The sequence below is a fragment of the Rhinoderma darwinii genome, unplaced genomic scaffold (genome assembly GCF_050947455.1).
Source record: "Rhinoderma darwinii isolate aRhiDar2 unplaced genomic scaffold, aRhiDar2.hap1 Scaffold_609, whole genome shotgun sequence".
NCBI classification, from domain to species: Eukaryota; Metazoa; Chordata; class Amphibia; order Anura; family Rhinodermatidae; genus Rhinoderma; species Rhinoderma darwinii.
The window spans coordinates 83,828-96,523 of NW_027464164.1; the positions used below are offsets into that span (position 1 = coordinate 83,828).

Consider the following 12,696-nt stretch of genomic DNA (forward strand, 5'->3'; position numbering starts at 1 on the left):
ATACAAGAAAAGACGCCGGGGCTGTTGTTTTGTTGTTATGAATCAGATGTACAGTATCTATAGAAATATACAACCAGTAAAAATAGAAATGAAATGATAAATAAGATTTATGAAAGATGCAACAAGGAGAGGCTCAACTCTACGATTGTAATAAAAGAAACTGATGGGATGATATTATGTATGAATAATAGCCAAATAAGAAATAGAATATATTTTGTATTCTTGATAACAATTTTAAGAGATAGTTTTAAGCCACATATAACAGTACAAAGTCTGGAAAGAATCCCACACACTTGTAAGAGCGCTGTAACCCAACAGCAGAAAAAGAATGTACACTTCAATATTTCCTTCCCTGAATCCCCCAGCTGTCATAGACAAAAAAAAGAGAATGGTATGACCCGCTATTAGGAGGGGTAGGAACGGGATTAGGAGTATTGAATGGTATACAGTTAGAAACAGTTATGAACAAATTAAACTCAGTGGGAGACGACACATCTACTGCATTAAGGATAGGTGCCTCATGGTTACCTACTACCTTTGCCATACAACAGAAAGGGTTAGCTATAGATGAACTGTTTTTAAATGTTTTTAATGAAAGTATGCTAACCGAATATAGAACATTACAGAATGTATCAACTTTTGTAAATTGGACAGTATGTACGCTTAAAACGATGTGGCAACAAGAACAGATGAATAATTTTAAGAATAAATTGTTTAGTAGTCATGTTAGGCAATGGACAGACATTCTGCCCGTAGGAGAGAGAAATGATACGTGGTTATTGTTACAGCCTGAGTATACTGAGTGTACACCTAAATGGGGTGCAGGAAGACTAATAGCATTCAATGTGAAAAATCCTACTCTATTATGCAAATTTATTGTTATGCCAATGGTAATGATTGATCCGGTGACATTATTAGGACAATATTGGATGCCAGAAATGAAAGGAACACACATAGACTCTCAAAATAAGACCAGGAATATAGATTTGTGCCAATTAACAGAGCAAGGATATGTATGTAATGAACAGTCAGGGATATATGAACCCTGTCTAATGCAGCAGCAGGATAATGTATGCGCACTCACTATAATCCCACAAGCTAACCTACAGGTTTATATTGAAGTAGGTCCACAGCATGTATGTCTAATAACTAACGACAAGCAGACCCTTAGCCAGTTTAATCTCATAGGACCATTTTCAGGATGTCTATACAATGTGACGCATTTGACTTGGGGGAACCAAACTATAGTGTTCCTGCCTACTTTAGAAGAAATAATGTCCACTGTATGGGTACCTGAACCTTTGCCCTATGGAAATTTTAGTTTGCCACTGGAAGAGTTAAAACAAGTGTTACAAAAGTCTAAAGACGTAAAGAAATTGATAGCAGCCCATAATGTAACTCTAAGTAAAGTGAAAGTATTGGCTACAATAGCAGCTAGGGAAGTAATAAATTTATCATCAGCAATAAAAGATGCCAGTGCCCATCATTGGTATGACATATTTACAGGATTTTCCCCCACTGCCACTAAGATACTGCATGTGTTATTCCAACCCTTGATATGTTTCATAATATTGTTTATATTGCTTACATGTTTTAATTGTTATACATTTTGCAAAATAAGGGAAGCATTCAAACAGAGGCCTATACATTATGATGAAAGAATGTTGTGAGATTACCCCACCTACATACCTGTGTGAATCAAGTGAAGAAATGGATCGAAGCCTTGCTATCAGGAGATAGAAGTAGCATTGGAATTTAGGTGTTGGTAAAATCACAAAAGGAGGGATTGTTATGGTATAAATATATGTATAATGTATCTGGGGCCCCAAGGAGTGAAATGTTATAGAGGAGAACATGTGTTACAATAGAATGAATATTTTAGAAAGGTTAAGAGAGGAAATAGTTTGCAGCTGCTCTGCTGTCCATTGTCTGTAAACAGATGGTGGACAATCAATTGACCAACCCCCCTCCTAAGCATAAAGGAAGCCTAAGGGAATACCTTGAGTTCCACCAATGGGCTTTATGGGAAAAAAAGGATGTAAGGATTGAATATACAGATGACTTCTTTGTTCTTTGTTCTTTGTTCTGACGCTATAAAAGCAACCACTACAGTTAAATAAAGGCAGAAGGATTTTTACTTTGAGAAACGTCTCAGTGTATCTGTTGCTTCTCCGAGCTCGCCCCCCCCCCCACCTGATTTGAACCTGCATGGAGATCAAGGCGTAACGTGACTCAAATTGCGATCACACTAGCGAGGCCTTAAGCTGTGTAACTTCTGCGATCTGACGAGAGCAGGCACATTCAGCTTAGAACGGCCTTTGACATTAAAAGCCTTAATCCATAGTCCTATTTAATCTATTGTGAAACAAAATCTAAACAACATAATAAAAAGTCAACCGCACCACGGATTCCCAGACAGTCTCCCACACTGGTACTAGCGAGGCCTTAAGCTGTGTAACTTCTGCGATCTGACGAGAGCAGGGACATTCAGCTTAGAATGGCCATTGACATTAAATGCTTTAATCCATAGTCCTTTTTAATCGATTGTGAAACAAAATCTAAACGACATAATAAAAATTCAACCGCACCACGGATTTCCAGACAGTCTCCCACACTGGTACTAGCGAGGCCTTAAGCTGTGTAACTTCTGCAATCTGACGAAAGCAGGCACATTCAGCTTAGAATGGCCATTGACATTAAATGCTTTAATCCATAGTCCTTTTTAATCGATTGTGAAACAAAATCTAAACGACATAATAAAAAGTCAACCGCACCACGGATTCCCAGACAGTCTCCCACACTGGTACTAGCGAGGCCTTAAGCTGTGTAACTTCTGCAATCTGACGAGAGCAGGCACATTCAGCTTAGAATGGCCATTGACATTAAATGCTCTAATCCATAGTCCTTTTTAATCGATTGTGAAACAAAATCTAAACGACATAATAAAAATTCAACCGCACCACGGATTCCCAGACAGTCTCCCACAATGGTACTAGCGAGGCCTTAAGCTGTGTAACTTCTGCGATCTGACGAGAGCAGGCACATTCAGCTTAGAATGGCTATTGACGTTAAATGATTTAATCCATAGTCCTATTTAATCTATTGTGAAACAAAATCTAAACGGCATAATAAAAAGTCAACCGCACCACGGATTCCCAGACAGTCTCCCACACTGGTACTAGCGAGGCCTTAAGCTGTGTAACTTCTGCGATCTGACGAGAGCAGGCACATTCAGCTTAGAATGGCCATTGACGTTAAATGCTTTAATCCATAGTCCTATTTAATCTATTGTGAAACAAAATCTAAATGACATAATAAAAAGTCAACCGCACCACGGATTCCCAGACAGTCTCCCACACTGGTACTAGCGAGGCCTTAAGCTGTGTAACTTCTGCGATCTGACGAGAGCAGGCACATTCAGCTTAGAATGGCCATTGACATTAAAAGCCTTAATCCATAGTCCTATTTAATCTATTGTGAAACAAAATCTAAACAACATAATAAAAAGTCAACCATACCACGGATTCCCAGACAGTCTCCCACACTAGTACTAGCGAGGCCTTAAGCTGTGTAACTTCTGCGATCTGACGAGAGCAGGGACATTCAGCTTAGAATGGCCATTGACATTAAATGCTTTAATCCATAGTCCTTTTTAATCGATTGTGAAACAAAATCTAAACAACATAATAAAAACTCAACCGCACCACGGATTCCCAGACAGTCTCCCACACTGGTACTAGCGAGGCCTTAAGCTGTGTAACTTCTGCGATCTGACGAGAGCAGGCACATTCAGCTTAGAATGGCCATTGACGTTAAATGCTTTAATCCATAGTCCTATTTAATCTATTGTGAAACATAATCTAAACGACATAATAAAAAGGCAACCGCACCACGGATTCCCAGACAGTCTCCCACACTAGTACTAGCGAGGCCTTAAGCTGTGTAACTTCTGCGATCTGACGAAAGCAGGCACATTCAGCTTAGAATTGTCATTGACATAAAATACTTTAATCCATAGTCCTTTTTAATCGATTGTGAAACAAAATCTAAACGACATAATAAAAAGTGAACTGCACCACTGATTCCCAGACAGTCTCCCACACTGGTACTAGCGAGGCCTTAAGCTGTGTAACTTCTGCGATCTGACGAGAGCAGGCACATTCAGCTTAGAATGGCCATAGACGTTAAATGCTTTAATCCATAGTCCTATTTAATCTATTGTGAAACAAAATCTAAACGACATAATAAAAAGTCAACCGCACCACGGATTCCCAGACAGTCTCCCACACTGGTACTAGCGAGGCCTTAAGCTGTGTAACTTCTGCGATCTGACGAGAGCAGGCACATTCAGCTTAGAATGGCCATTGACGTTAAATGATTTAATCCATAGTCCTATTTAATCTATTGTGAAACAAAATCGAAACGACATAATAAAAAGTCAACCGCACCACGGATTCCCAGACAGTCTCCCACACTGGTACTAGCGAGGCTTTAAGCTGTGTAACTTCTGCGATCTGACGAGAGCAGGCACATTCAGCTTAGAATGGCCATTGACATTAAAAGCTTTAATACATAGTCCTTTTTAATCGATTGTGAAACAAAATCTAAACGACATAATAAAAACTCAACCGCACCACGGATTCCCAGACAGTCTCCCACACTGGTACTAGCGAGGCCTTAAGCTGTGTAACTTCTGCGATCTGACGAGAGCAGGCACATTCAGCTTAGAATGGCCATTGACATTAAATGCTTTAATCCATAGTCCTTTTTAATCGATTGTGAAACAAAATCTAAACGACATAATAAAAAGTCAACCGCACCACGGATTCCCAGACAGTCTCCCACACTGGTACTAGCGAGGCCTTAAGCTGTGTAACTTCTGCGATCTGACGAGAGCAGGCACATTCAGCTTAGAATGGCCATTGACATTAAAAGCCTTAATCCATAGTCCTATTTAATCTATTGTGAAACAAAATCTAAACAACATAATAAAAAGTCAACCGCACCACGGATTCCCAGACAGTCTCCAACACTGGTACTAGCGAGGCCTTAAGCTGTGTAACTTCTGCGATCTGACGAGAGCAGGGACATTCAGCTTAGAACGGCCATTGACATTAAATGCTTTAATCCATAGTCCTTTTTAATCGATTGTGAAACAAAATCTAAACGACATAATAAAAATTCAACTGCACCACGGATTCCCAGGCAGTCTCCCACACTGGTACTAGCGAGGCCTTAAGCTGTGTAACTTCTGCGTTCTGACGAGAGCAGGCACATTCAGCTTAGAATGGCCATTGACGTTAAATGCTGTAATCCATAGTCCTATTTAATCTATTGTGAAACAAAATCTAAACGACATAATAAAAAGTCAACTTCACCACGTATTCCCAGACAGTCTCCCACACTGGTACTAGCGAGGCCTTAAGCTGTGTAACTTCTGCGTTCTGACGAGAGCAGGCACATTCAGCTTAGAATGGCCATTGACATTAAATGCTTTAATCCATAGTCCTTTTTAATCGATTGTGAAACAAAATCTAAACGACATAATAAAAAGTCAACCGCACCACTGATTCCCAGACAGTCTCCCACACTGGTACTAGCGAGGCCTTAAGCTGTGTAACTTCTGCGATCTGACGAGAGCAGGCACATTCAGCTTAGAATGGCCATTGACATTAAATGCTTTAATCCATAGTCCTTTTTAATCGATTGTGAAACAAAATCTAAACGACATAATAAAAAGTCAACCGCACCACGGATTCCCAGACAGTCTCCCACACTGGTACTAGCGAGGCCTTAAGCTGTGTAACTTCTGCGATCTGACGAGAGCAGGGACATTCATCTTAGAATGGCCATTGACATTAAACGCTTTAATCCATAGTCCTTTTTAATCGATTGTGAAACAAAATCTAAACGACATAATAAAAATTCAACCGCACCACGATTCCCAGACAGTCTCCCACACTGGTACCAGCGAGGCCTTAAGCTGTGTAACTTCTGCGATCTGACAAAAGCAGGCACATTCAGCTTAGAATGGCCATTGACATTAAACACTTTAATCCATAGTCCTTTTTAATCGATTGTGAAACAAAATCTAAACGACATAATAAAAAGTGAACCACGCCACTGATTCCCAGACAGTCTCCCACACTGGTACTAGCGAGGCCTTAAGCTGTGTAACTTCTGCGATCTGACGAGAGCAGGCACATTCAGCTTAGAATGGCCATTGACGTTAAATGCTTTAATCCATAGTCCTATTTAATCTATTGTGAAACAAAATCTAAACGACATAATAAAAAGTCAACCGCACCACGGATTCCCAGACAGTCTCCCACACTGGTACTAGCGAGGCGTTAAGCTGTGTAACTCCTGCGATCTAACGAGAGCAGGCACATCCAGCTTAGAATGGCCATTGACATTAAATGCTTTAATCCATAGTCCTTTTTAATCGATTGTGAAACAAAATCTAAACGACATAATAAAAAGTCAACCGCACCACGGATTCCCAGACAGTCTCCCACACTGGTACTAGCGAGGCCTTAAGCTGTGTAACTTCTGCGATCTGACGAGAGGAGGCACATTCAGCTTAGAATGGCCTTTGACATTAAAAGACTTAATCCATAGTCCTATTTAATCTATTGTGAAACGAAATCTAAACAACATAATAAAAAGTCAACCGCACCACGGATTCCCAGACAGTCTCCCACACTGGTACTAGCGAGGCCTTAAGCTGTGTAACTTCTGCGATCTGACGAGAGCAGGGACATTCAGCTTAGAATGGCCATTGACATTAAATGTTTTAATCCATAGTCCTTTTTAATCGATTGTGAAACAAAATCTAAACGACATAATAAAAATTCAACCGCACCACGGATTCCCAGACAGTCTCCCACACTGGTTTTAGCGAGGCCTTAAGCTGTGTAACTTCTGCAATCTGACGAAAGCAGGCACATTCAGCTTAGAATGGCCATTGACATTAAATGCTTTAATCCATAGTCCTTTTTAATCGATTGTGAAACAAAATCTAAACGACATAATAAAAAGTCAACCGCACCACGGATTCCCAGACAGTCTCCCACACTGGTACTAGCGAGGCCTTAAGCTGTGTAACTTCTGCGATCTGACGAGAGCAGGCACATTCAGCTTAGAATGGCCATTGACATTAAATGCTTTAATCCATAGTCCTTTTTAATCGATTGTGAAACAAAATCTAAACGACATAATAATAAGTCAGTAGCACCACGGATTCCCAGACAGTCTCCCACACTGGTACTAGCGAGGCATTAAGCTGTGTAACTTCTGCGATCTGACGAGAGCAGGGACATTCAGCTTAGAATGGCCATTGACATTAAATGCTGTAATCCATAGTCCTTTTTAATCGATTGTGAAACAAAATCTAAACGACATAATAAAAATTCAACCGCACCACAGATTCCCAGACAGTCTCCCACACTGGTACTAGCGAGGCCTTAAGCTGTGTAACTTCTGCGATCTGACGAGAGCAGGGACATTCAGCTTAGAATGGCCATTGACATTAAATGCTTTAATCCATAGTCCTTTTTAATCGATTGTGAAACAAAATCTAAACGACATAATAATAAGTCAGTAGCACCACGGATTCCCAGACAGTCTCCCACACTGGTACTAGCGAGGCATTAAGCTGTGTAACTTCTGCGATCTGACGAGAGCAGGGACATTCAGCTTAGAATGGCCATTGACATTAAATGCTGTAATCCATAGTCCTTTTTAATCGATTGTGAAACAAAATCTAAACGACATAATAAAAATTCAACCGCACCACAGATTCCCAGACAGTCTCCCACACTGGTACTAGCGAGGCCTTAAGCTGTGTAACTTCTGCGATCTGACGAGAGCAGGGACATTCAGCTTAGAATGGCCATTGACGTTAAATGATTTAATCCATAGTCCTATTTAATCTATTGTGAAACAAAATCTAAACGACATAATAAAAAGTCAACCGCACCACGGATTCCCAGACAGTCTCCCACACTGGTACTAGCGAGGCGTTAAGCTGCGTAACTTCTGCGATCTAACGAGAGCAGGCACATTCAGCTTAGAATGGCCATTGACATTAAATGCTTTAATCCATAGTCCTTTTTAATCGATTGTGAAACAAAATCTAAACGACATAATAAAAAGTCAACCGCACCACGGATTCCCAGACAGTCTCCCACACTGGTACTAGCGAGGCCTTAAGCTGTGTAACTTCTGCGATCTGACGAGAGCAGGGACATACAGCTTAGAATGGCCATTGACATTAAATGCTTTAATCCATAGTCCTTTTTAATCGATTGTGAAACAAAATCTAAACGACATAATAAAAAGTCAACCGCACCACGGATTCCCAGACAGTCTCCCACACTGGTACTAGCGAGGCGTTAAGCTGTGTAACTTCTGCGATCTAACAAGAGCAGGCACATCCAGCTTAGAATGGCCATTGACATTAAATATTTTAATCCATAGTCCTTTTTAATCGATTGTGAAACAAAATCTAAACGACATAATAAAAAGTCAACCGCACCACGGATTCCCAGACAGTCTCCCACACTAGTACTAGCGAGGCCTTAAGCTGTGTAACTTCTGCGATCTGACAAGAGCAGGCACATCCAGCTTAGAATGGCCATTCACATTAAATGCTTTAATCCATAGTCCTTTTTAATCGATTGTGAAACAAAATCTAAACGACATAATAAAAAGTCAATCGCACCACGGATTCCCAGACAGTCTCCCACACTGGTACTAGCGAGGCCTTAAGCTGTGTAACTTCTGCGATCTGACGAGAGCAGGCACATTCAGCTTAGAATGGCCATTGACATTAAATGCTTTAATCCATAGTACTTTTTAATCGATTGTGAAACAAAATCTAAACGACATAATAAAAAGTCAACCGCACCACGGATTCCCAGACAGTCTCCCACACTGGTACTAGCGAGGCCTTAAGCTGTGTAACTTCTGCGATCTGACGAGAGCAGGGACATTCAGCTTAGAATGGCCATTGACATTGAATGCTTTAATCCATAGTCCTTTTTAATCGATTGTGAAACAAAATCTAAACGACATAATAAAAATTCAACCGCACCACGGATTCCCAGACAGTCTCCCACACTGGTACTAGCGAGGCCTTAAGCTGGGTAACTTCTGCGATCAGACGAGAGCAGGCACATTCAGCTTAGAATGGCCATTGACGTTAAATGCTTTAATCCATAGTCCTATTTAATCTATTGTGAAACAAAATCTAAACGACATAATAAAAAGGCAACCGCACCATGGATTCCCAGACAGTCTCCCACACTGGTACTAGCAAGGCCTTTAGCTGTGTAACTTCTGCGATCAGACGAGAACAGGCACATTCAGCTTAGAATGGCCATTGACGTTAAATGCTTTAATCCATAGTCCTATTTAATCTATTGTGAAACAAAATCTAAACGACATAATAAAAAGTCAACCGCACCACGGATTCCCAGACAGTCTCCCACACTGGTACTAGCGAGGCATTAAGCTGTGTAATTCTGCGATCTGACGAAAGCAGGCACATTCAGTTTAGAATGGCCATTGACATTAAATGCTTTAATCCATAGTCCTTTTTAATCGATTGTGAAACAAAATCTAAACGACATAATAAAAAGTCAACCGCACCACGGATTCCCAGACAGTCTCCCACACTGGTACTAGCGAGGCCTTAAGCTGTGTAACTTCTGCAATCTGACGAGAGCAGGGACAGTCAGCTTAGAATGGCCATTGACAATAAATGCTTTAATCCATAGTCCTTTTTAATCTATTGTGAAACAAAATCTAAACGACATAATAAAAAGTCAACCGCACCACGGATTCCCAGACAGTCTCCCACACTGGTACTAGCGAGGCGTTAAGCTGTGTAACTTCTGCGATCTAACGAGAGCAGGCACATTCAGCTTAGAATGGCCATTTACATTAAATGCTTTAATCCATAGTCCTTTTTAATCGATTGTGAAACAAAATCTAAACGACATAATAAAAAGGCAACCGCACCACGGATTCCCAGACAGTCTCCCACACTGGTACTAGCGAGGCCTTAAGCTGTGTAACTTCTGCGATCTGACGAGAGAAGGCACATTCAGCTTAGAATGGCCATTGACATTAAATGCTTTAATCCATAGTCCTTTTTAATCGATTGTGAAACAAAATCTAAACGACATAATAAAAAGTCAACCGCACCACGGATTCCCAGACAGTCTCCCACACTGGTACTAGCGAGGCCTTAAGCTGTGTAACTTCTGCGATCTGACGAGAGGAGGAACATTCAGCTTAGAATTGCCACTGACATTAAATGCTTTAATCCATAGTCCTTTTTAATCGATTGTGAAACAAAATCTAAACGACATAATAAAAAGTCAACCGCACCACGGATTCCCAGACAGTCTCCCACACTGGTACTAGCGAGGCCTTAAGCTGTGTAACTTCTGCAATCTGACGAGAGCAGGCACATTCAGCTTAGAATGGCCATTGACATTAAATGCTTTAATCCATAGTCCTTTTTAATCGATTGTGAAACAAAATCTAAACGACATAATAAAAAGTCAACCGAACCACGGATTCCCAGACAGTCTCCCACACTGGTACTAGCGAGGCCTTAAGCTGTGTAACTTCTGCGATCTGACGAGAGAAGGGACATTCAGCTTAGAATGGCCATTGACATTAAATGCTTTAATCCATAGTCCTTTTTAATCGATTGTGAAACAAAATCTAAACGACATAATAAAAATTCAACCGCACCACGGATTCCCAGACAGTCTCCCACACTGGTACTAGCGAGGCCTTAAGCTGTGTAACTTCTGCGATCTGACGAGAGCAGGCACATTCAGCTTAGAATGGCCATTGACGTTAAATGCTTTAATCCATAGTCCTATTTAATCTATTGTGAAACAAAATCTAAACGACATAATAAAAAGTCAACCGCACCACGGATTCCCAGACAGTCTCCCACACTGGTACTAGCGAGGCCTTAAGCTGTGTAACTTCTGAGATCTGACAAGAGCAGGCACATTCAGCTTAGAATGGCCATTGACATTAAATGCTTTAATCCATAGTCCTTTTTAATCGATTGTGAAACAAAATCTAAACGACATAATAAAAAGTCAACCGCACCACGGATTCCCAGACAGTCTCCCACACTGGTCCTAGCGAGGCCTTAAGCTGTGTAACTTCTGCGATCTGACGAGAGCAGGCACATTCAGCTTAGAATGGCCATTGACATTAAATGCTTTAATCCATAGTCCTTTTTAATCGATTGTGAAAGAAAATCTAAACGACATAATAAAAAATCAAATGCACCACGGATTCCCAGACAGTCTCCCACACTGGTACTAGCGAGGCCTTAAGCTGTGTAACTTCTGCGATCTGACGAGAGCAGGGACATTCAGCTTAGATTTGCCATTGACATTAAATGCTTTAATCCATAGTCCTTTTTAATCGATTGTGAAACAAAATCTAAACGACATAATAAAAATTCCACCGCACCACGGATTCCCAGACAGTCTCCCACACTGGTACTAGCAAGGCCTTAAGCTTTGTAACTTCTGCAATCTGACGAGAGGAAGCACATTCAGCTTAGAATGGCCGTTGACATTAAAAGCCTTAATCCATAGTCCTATTTAATCTATTGTGAAACAAAATCTAAACAACATAATAAAAAGTCAACCGCACCACGGATTCCCAGACAGTCTCCCACACTGGTACTAGCGAGGCCTTAAGCTGTGTAACTTCTGCGATCTGACGAGAGCAGGCACATTCAGCTTAGAATGGCCATTGACATTAAATGCTTTAATCCATAGTCCTTTTTAATCGATTGTGAAACAAAATCTAAACGACATAATAAAAAGTCAACCGCACCACGGATTCCCAGACAGTCTCCCACACTGGTACTAGCGAGGCCTTAAGCTGTGTAACTTCTGCGATATGACGAGAGCAGGGACATTCAGCTTAGAACGGCCATTGACATTAAATGCTTTAATCCATAGTCCTATTTAATCTATTGTGAAACAAAATCTAAACGACATAATAAAAAGTCAACCGCACCACGGATTCCCAGACAGTCTCCCACACTGGTACTAGCGAGGCGTTAAGCTGTGTAACTTCTGCGATCTAACGAGAGAAGGCACATTCAGCTTAGAATGGCCATTGACATTAAATGCTTTAATCCATAGTCCTTTTTAATCGATTGTGAAACAAAATCTAAACGACATAATAAAAAGTCAACCGCACCACGAATTCCCAGACAGTCTCCCACACTGGTACTAGCGAGGCCTTAAGCTGTGTAACTTCTGCAATCTGACGAGAGGAGGCACATTCAGCTTAGAATGGCCATTGACATTAAAAGCCTTAATCCATAGTCCTATTTAATCGATTGTGAAACAAAATCTAAACGACATAATAAAAGGTAAACCGCACCACGGATTCCCAGACAGTCTCCCACACTGGTACTAGCGAGGCCTTAAGCTGTGTAACTTCTGCGATCTGACGAGAGCAGGGACATTCAGCTTAGAATGGCCATTGACATTAAATGCTTTAATCCATAGTAATTTTTAATCGATTGTGAAACAAAATCTAAACGACATAATAAAAAGTCAACCGCACCACGGATTCCCAGACAGTCTCCCACACTGGTACTAGCGAGGCGTTAAGCTGTGTAACTTCTGCGAT

The 12,696-nt window shown here is 40.9% G+C and overlaps 44 pseudogenes; all 44 read right to left on the reverse strand.

The window, feature by feature from the left end:
* Nucleotides 1–2,390: 2,390 nt before the first annotated feature.
* Nucleotides 2,391–2,509, reverse strand: LOC142725627 (5S ribosomal RNA; annotated as a pseudogene).
* A 253-nt stretch (nt 2,510–2,762) lies between these two features.
* Nucleotides 2,763–2,881, reverse strand: LOC142725736 (5S ribosomal RNA; annotated as a pseudogene).
* A 67-nt stretch (nt 2,882–2,948) lies between these two features.
* On the reverse strand, nt 2,949–3,067 carry LOC142725828 (5S ribosomal RNA; annotated as a pseudogene).
* A 67-nt stretch (nt 3,068–3,134) lies between these two features.
* On the reverse strand, nt 3,135–3,253 carry LOC142726061 (5S ribosomal RNA; annotated as a pseudogene).
* Nucleotides 3,254–3,320: 67 nt separating this feature from the next.
* On the reverse strand, nt 3,321–3,439 carry LOC142726074 (5S ribosomal RNA; annotated as a pseudogene).
* A 67-nt stretch (nt 3,440–3,506) lies between these two features.
* LOC142725861 (5S ribosomal RNA) lies at nt 3,507–3,625 on the reverse strand (annotated as a pseudogene).
* Nucleotides 3,626–3,692: 67 nt separating this feature from the next.
* LOC142725770 (5S ribosomal RNA) lies at nt 3,693–3,811 on the reverse strand (annotated as a pseudogene).
* A 67-nt stretch (nt 3,812–3,878) lies between these two features.
* LOC142726115 (5S ribosomal RNA) lies at nt 3,879–3,997 on the reverse strand (annotated as a pseudogene).
* A 67-nt stretch (nt 3,998–4,064) lies between these two features.
* Nucleotides 4,065–4,183, reverse strand: LOC142726079 (5S ribosomal RNA; annotated as a pseudogene).
* A 67-nt stretch (nt 4,184–4,250) lies between these two features.
* LOC142726087 (5S ribosomal RNA) lies at nt 4,251–4,369 on the reverse strand (annotated as a pseudogene).
* A 67-nt stretch (nt 4,370–4,436) lies between these two features.
* Nucleotides 4,437–4,555, reverse strand: LOC142725831 (5S ribosomal RNA; annotated as a pseudogene).
* A 67-nt stretch (nt 4,556–4,622) lies between these two features.
* Nucleotides 4,623–4,741, reverse strand: LOC142725771 (5S ribosomal RNA; annotated as a pseudogene).
* Nucleotides 4,742–4,808: 67 nt separating this feature from the next.
* Nucleotides 4,809–4,927, reverse strand: LOC142726099 (5S ribosomal RNA; annotated as a pseudogene).
* Nucleotides 4,928–4,994: 67 nt separating this feature from the next.
* Nucleotides 4,995–5,113, reverse strand: LOC142725927 (5S ribosomal RNA; annotated as a pseudogene).
* Nucleotides 5,114–5,180: 67 nt separating this feature from the next.
* On the reverse strand, nt 5,181–5,299 carry LOC142725641 (5S ribosomal RNA; annotated as a pseudogene).
* Nucleotides 5,300–5,366: 67 nt separating this feature from the next.
* On the reverse strand, nt 5,367–5,485 carry LOC142725694 (5S ribosomal RNA; annotated as a pseudogene).
* Nucleotides 5,486–5,552: 67 nt separating this feature from the next.
* On the reverse strand, nt 5,553–5,671 carry LOC142725705 (5S ribosomal RNA; annotated as a pseudogene).
* A 67-nt stretch (nt 5,672–5,738) lies between these two features.
* On the reverse strand, nt 5,739–5,857 carry LOC142725834 (5S ribosomal RNA; annotated as a pseudogene).
* A 438-nt stretch (nt 5,858–6,295) lies between these two features.
* On the reverse strand, nt 6,296–6,414 carry LOC142726109 (5S ribosomal RNA; annotated as a pseudogene).
* A 67-nt stretch (nt 6,415–6,481) lies between these two features.
* On the reverse strand, nt 6,482–6,600 carry LOC142725569 (5S ribosomal RNA; annotated as a pseudogene).
* A 67-nt stretch (nt 6,601–6,667) lies between these two features.
* LOC142725628 (5S ribosomal RNA) lies at nt 6,668–6,786 on the reverse strand (annotated as a pseudogene).
* Nucleotides 6,787–7,039: 253 nt separating this feature from the next.
* On the reverse strand, nt 7,040–7,158 carry LOC142726111 (5S ribosomal RNA; annotated as a pseudogene).
* A 67-nt stretch (nt 7,159–7,225) lies between these two features.
* LOC142725947 (5S ribosomal RNA) lies at nt 7,226–7,344 on the reverse strand (annotated as a pseudogene).
* A 67-nt stretch (nt 7,345–7,411) lies between these two features.
* LOC142725921 (5S ribosomal RNA) lies at nt 7,412–7,530 on the reverse strand (annotated as a pseudogene).
* Nucleotides 7,531–7,597: 67 nt separating this feature from the next.
* Nucleotides 7,598–7,716, reverse strand: LOC142725948 (5S ribosomal RNA; annotated as a pseudogene).
* Nucleotides 7,717–7,783: 67 nt separating this feature from the next.
* Nucleotides 7,784–7,902, reverse strand: LOC142725922 (5S ribosomal RNA; annotated as a pseudogene).
* Nucleotides 7,903–7,969: 67 nt separating this feature from the next.
* Nucleotides 7,970–8,088, reverse strand: LOC142725879 (5S ribosomal RNA; annotated as a pseudogene).
* Nucleotides 8,089–8,155: 67 nt separating this feature from the next.
* Nucleotides 8,156–8,274, reverse strand: LOC142725678 (5S ribosomal RNA; annotated as a pseudogene).
* Nucleotides 8,275–8,341: 67 nt separating this feature from the next.
* On the reverse strand, nt 8,342–8,460 carry LOC142725576 (5S ribosomal RNA; annotated as a pseudogene).
* A 67-nt stretch (nt 8,461–8,527) lies between these two features.
* On the reverse strand, nt 8,528–8,646 carry LOC142725984 (5S ribosomal RNA; annotated as a pseudogene).
* A 67-nt stretch (nt 8,647–8,713) lies between these two features.
* On the reverse strand, nt 8,714–8,832 carry LOC142725594 (5S ribosomal RNA; annotated as a pseudogene).
* A 67-nt stretch (nt 8,833–8,899) lies between these two features.
* Nucleotides 8,900–9,018, reverse strand: LOC142725629 (5S ribosomal RNA; annotated as a pseudogene).
* Nucleotides 9,019–9,085: 67 nt separating this feature from the next.
* Nucleotides 9,086–9,204, reverse strand: LOC142725868 (5S ribosomal RNA; annotated as a pseudogene).
* Nucleotides 9,205–9,271: 67 nt separating this feature from the next.
* On the reverse strand, nt 9,272–9,390 carry LOC142725924 (5S ribosomal RNA; annotated as a pseudogene).
* Nucleotides 9,391–9,642: 252 nt separating this feature from the next.
* LOC142725939 (5S ribosomal RNA) lies at nt 9,643–9,761 on the reverse strand (annotated as a pseudogene).
* Nucleotides 9,762–9,828: 67 nt separating this feature from the next.
* LOC142726125 (5S ribosomal RNA) lies at nt 9,829–9,947 on the reverse strand (annotated as a pseudogene).
* A 67-nt stretch (nt 9,948–10,014) lies between these two features.
* Nucleotides 10,015–10,133, reverse strand: LOC142726063 (5S ribosomal RNA; annotated as a pseudogene).
* Nucleotides 10,134–10,386: 253 nt separating this feature from the next.
* LOC142725737 (5S ribosomal RNA) lies at nt 10,387–10,505 on the reverse strand (annotated as a pseudogene).
* Nucleotides 10,506–10,758: 253 nt separating this feature from the next.
* LOC142725748 (5S ribosomal RNA) lies at nt 10,759–10,877 on the reverse strand (annotated as a pseudogene).
* A 67-nt stretch (nt 10,878–10,944) lies between these two features.
* On the reverse strand, nt 10,945–11,063 carry LOC142725996 (5S ribosomal RNA; annotated as a pseudogene).
* Nucleotides 11,064–11,130: 67 nt separating this feature from the next.
* LOC142725957 (5S ribosomal RNA) lies at nt 11,131–11,249 on the reverse strand (annotated as a pseudogene).
* Nucleotides 11,250–11,688: 439 nt separating this feature from the next.
* LOC142726123 (5S ribosomal RNA) lies at nt 11,689–11,807 on the reverse strand (annotated as a pseudogene).
* A 439-nt stretch (nt 11,808–12,246) lies between these two features.
* LOC142726110 (5S ribosomal RNA) lies at nt 12,247–12,365 on the reverse strand (annotated as a pseudogene).
* A 67-nt stretch (nt 12,366–12,432) lies between these two features.
* On the reverse strand, nt 12,433–12,551 carry LOC142725764 (5S ribosomal RNA; annotated as a pseudogene).
* Nucleotides 12,552–12,696: the final 145 nt, after the last annotated feature.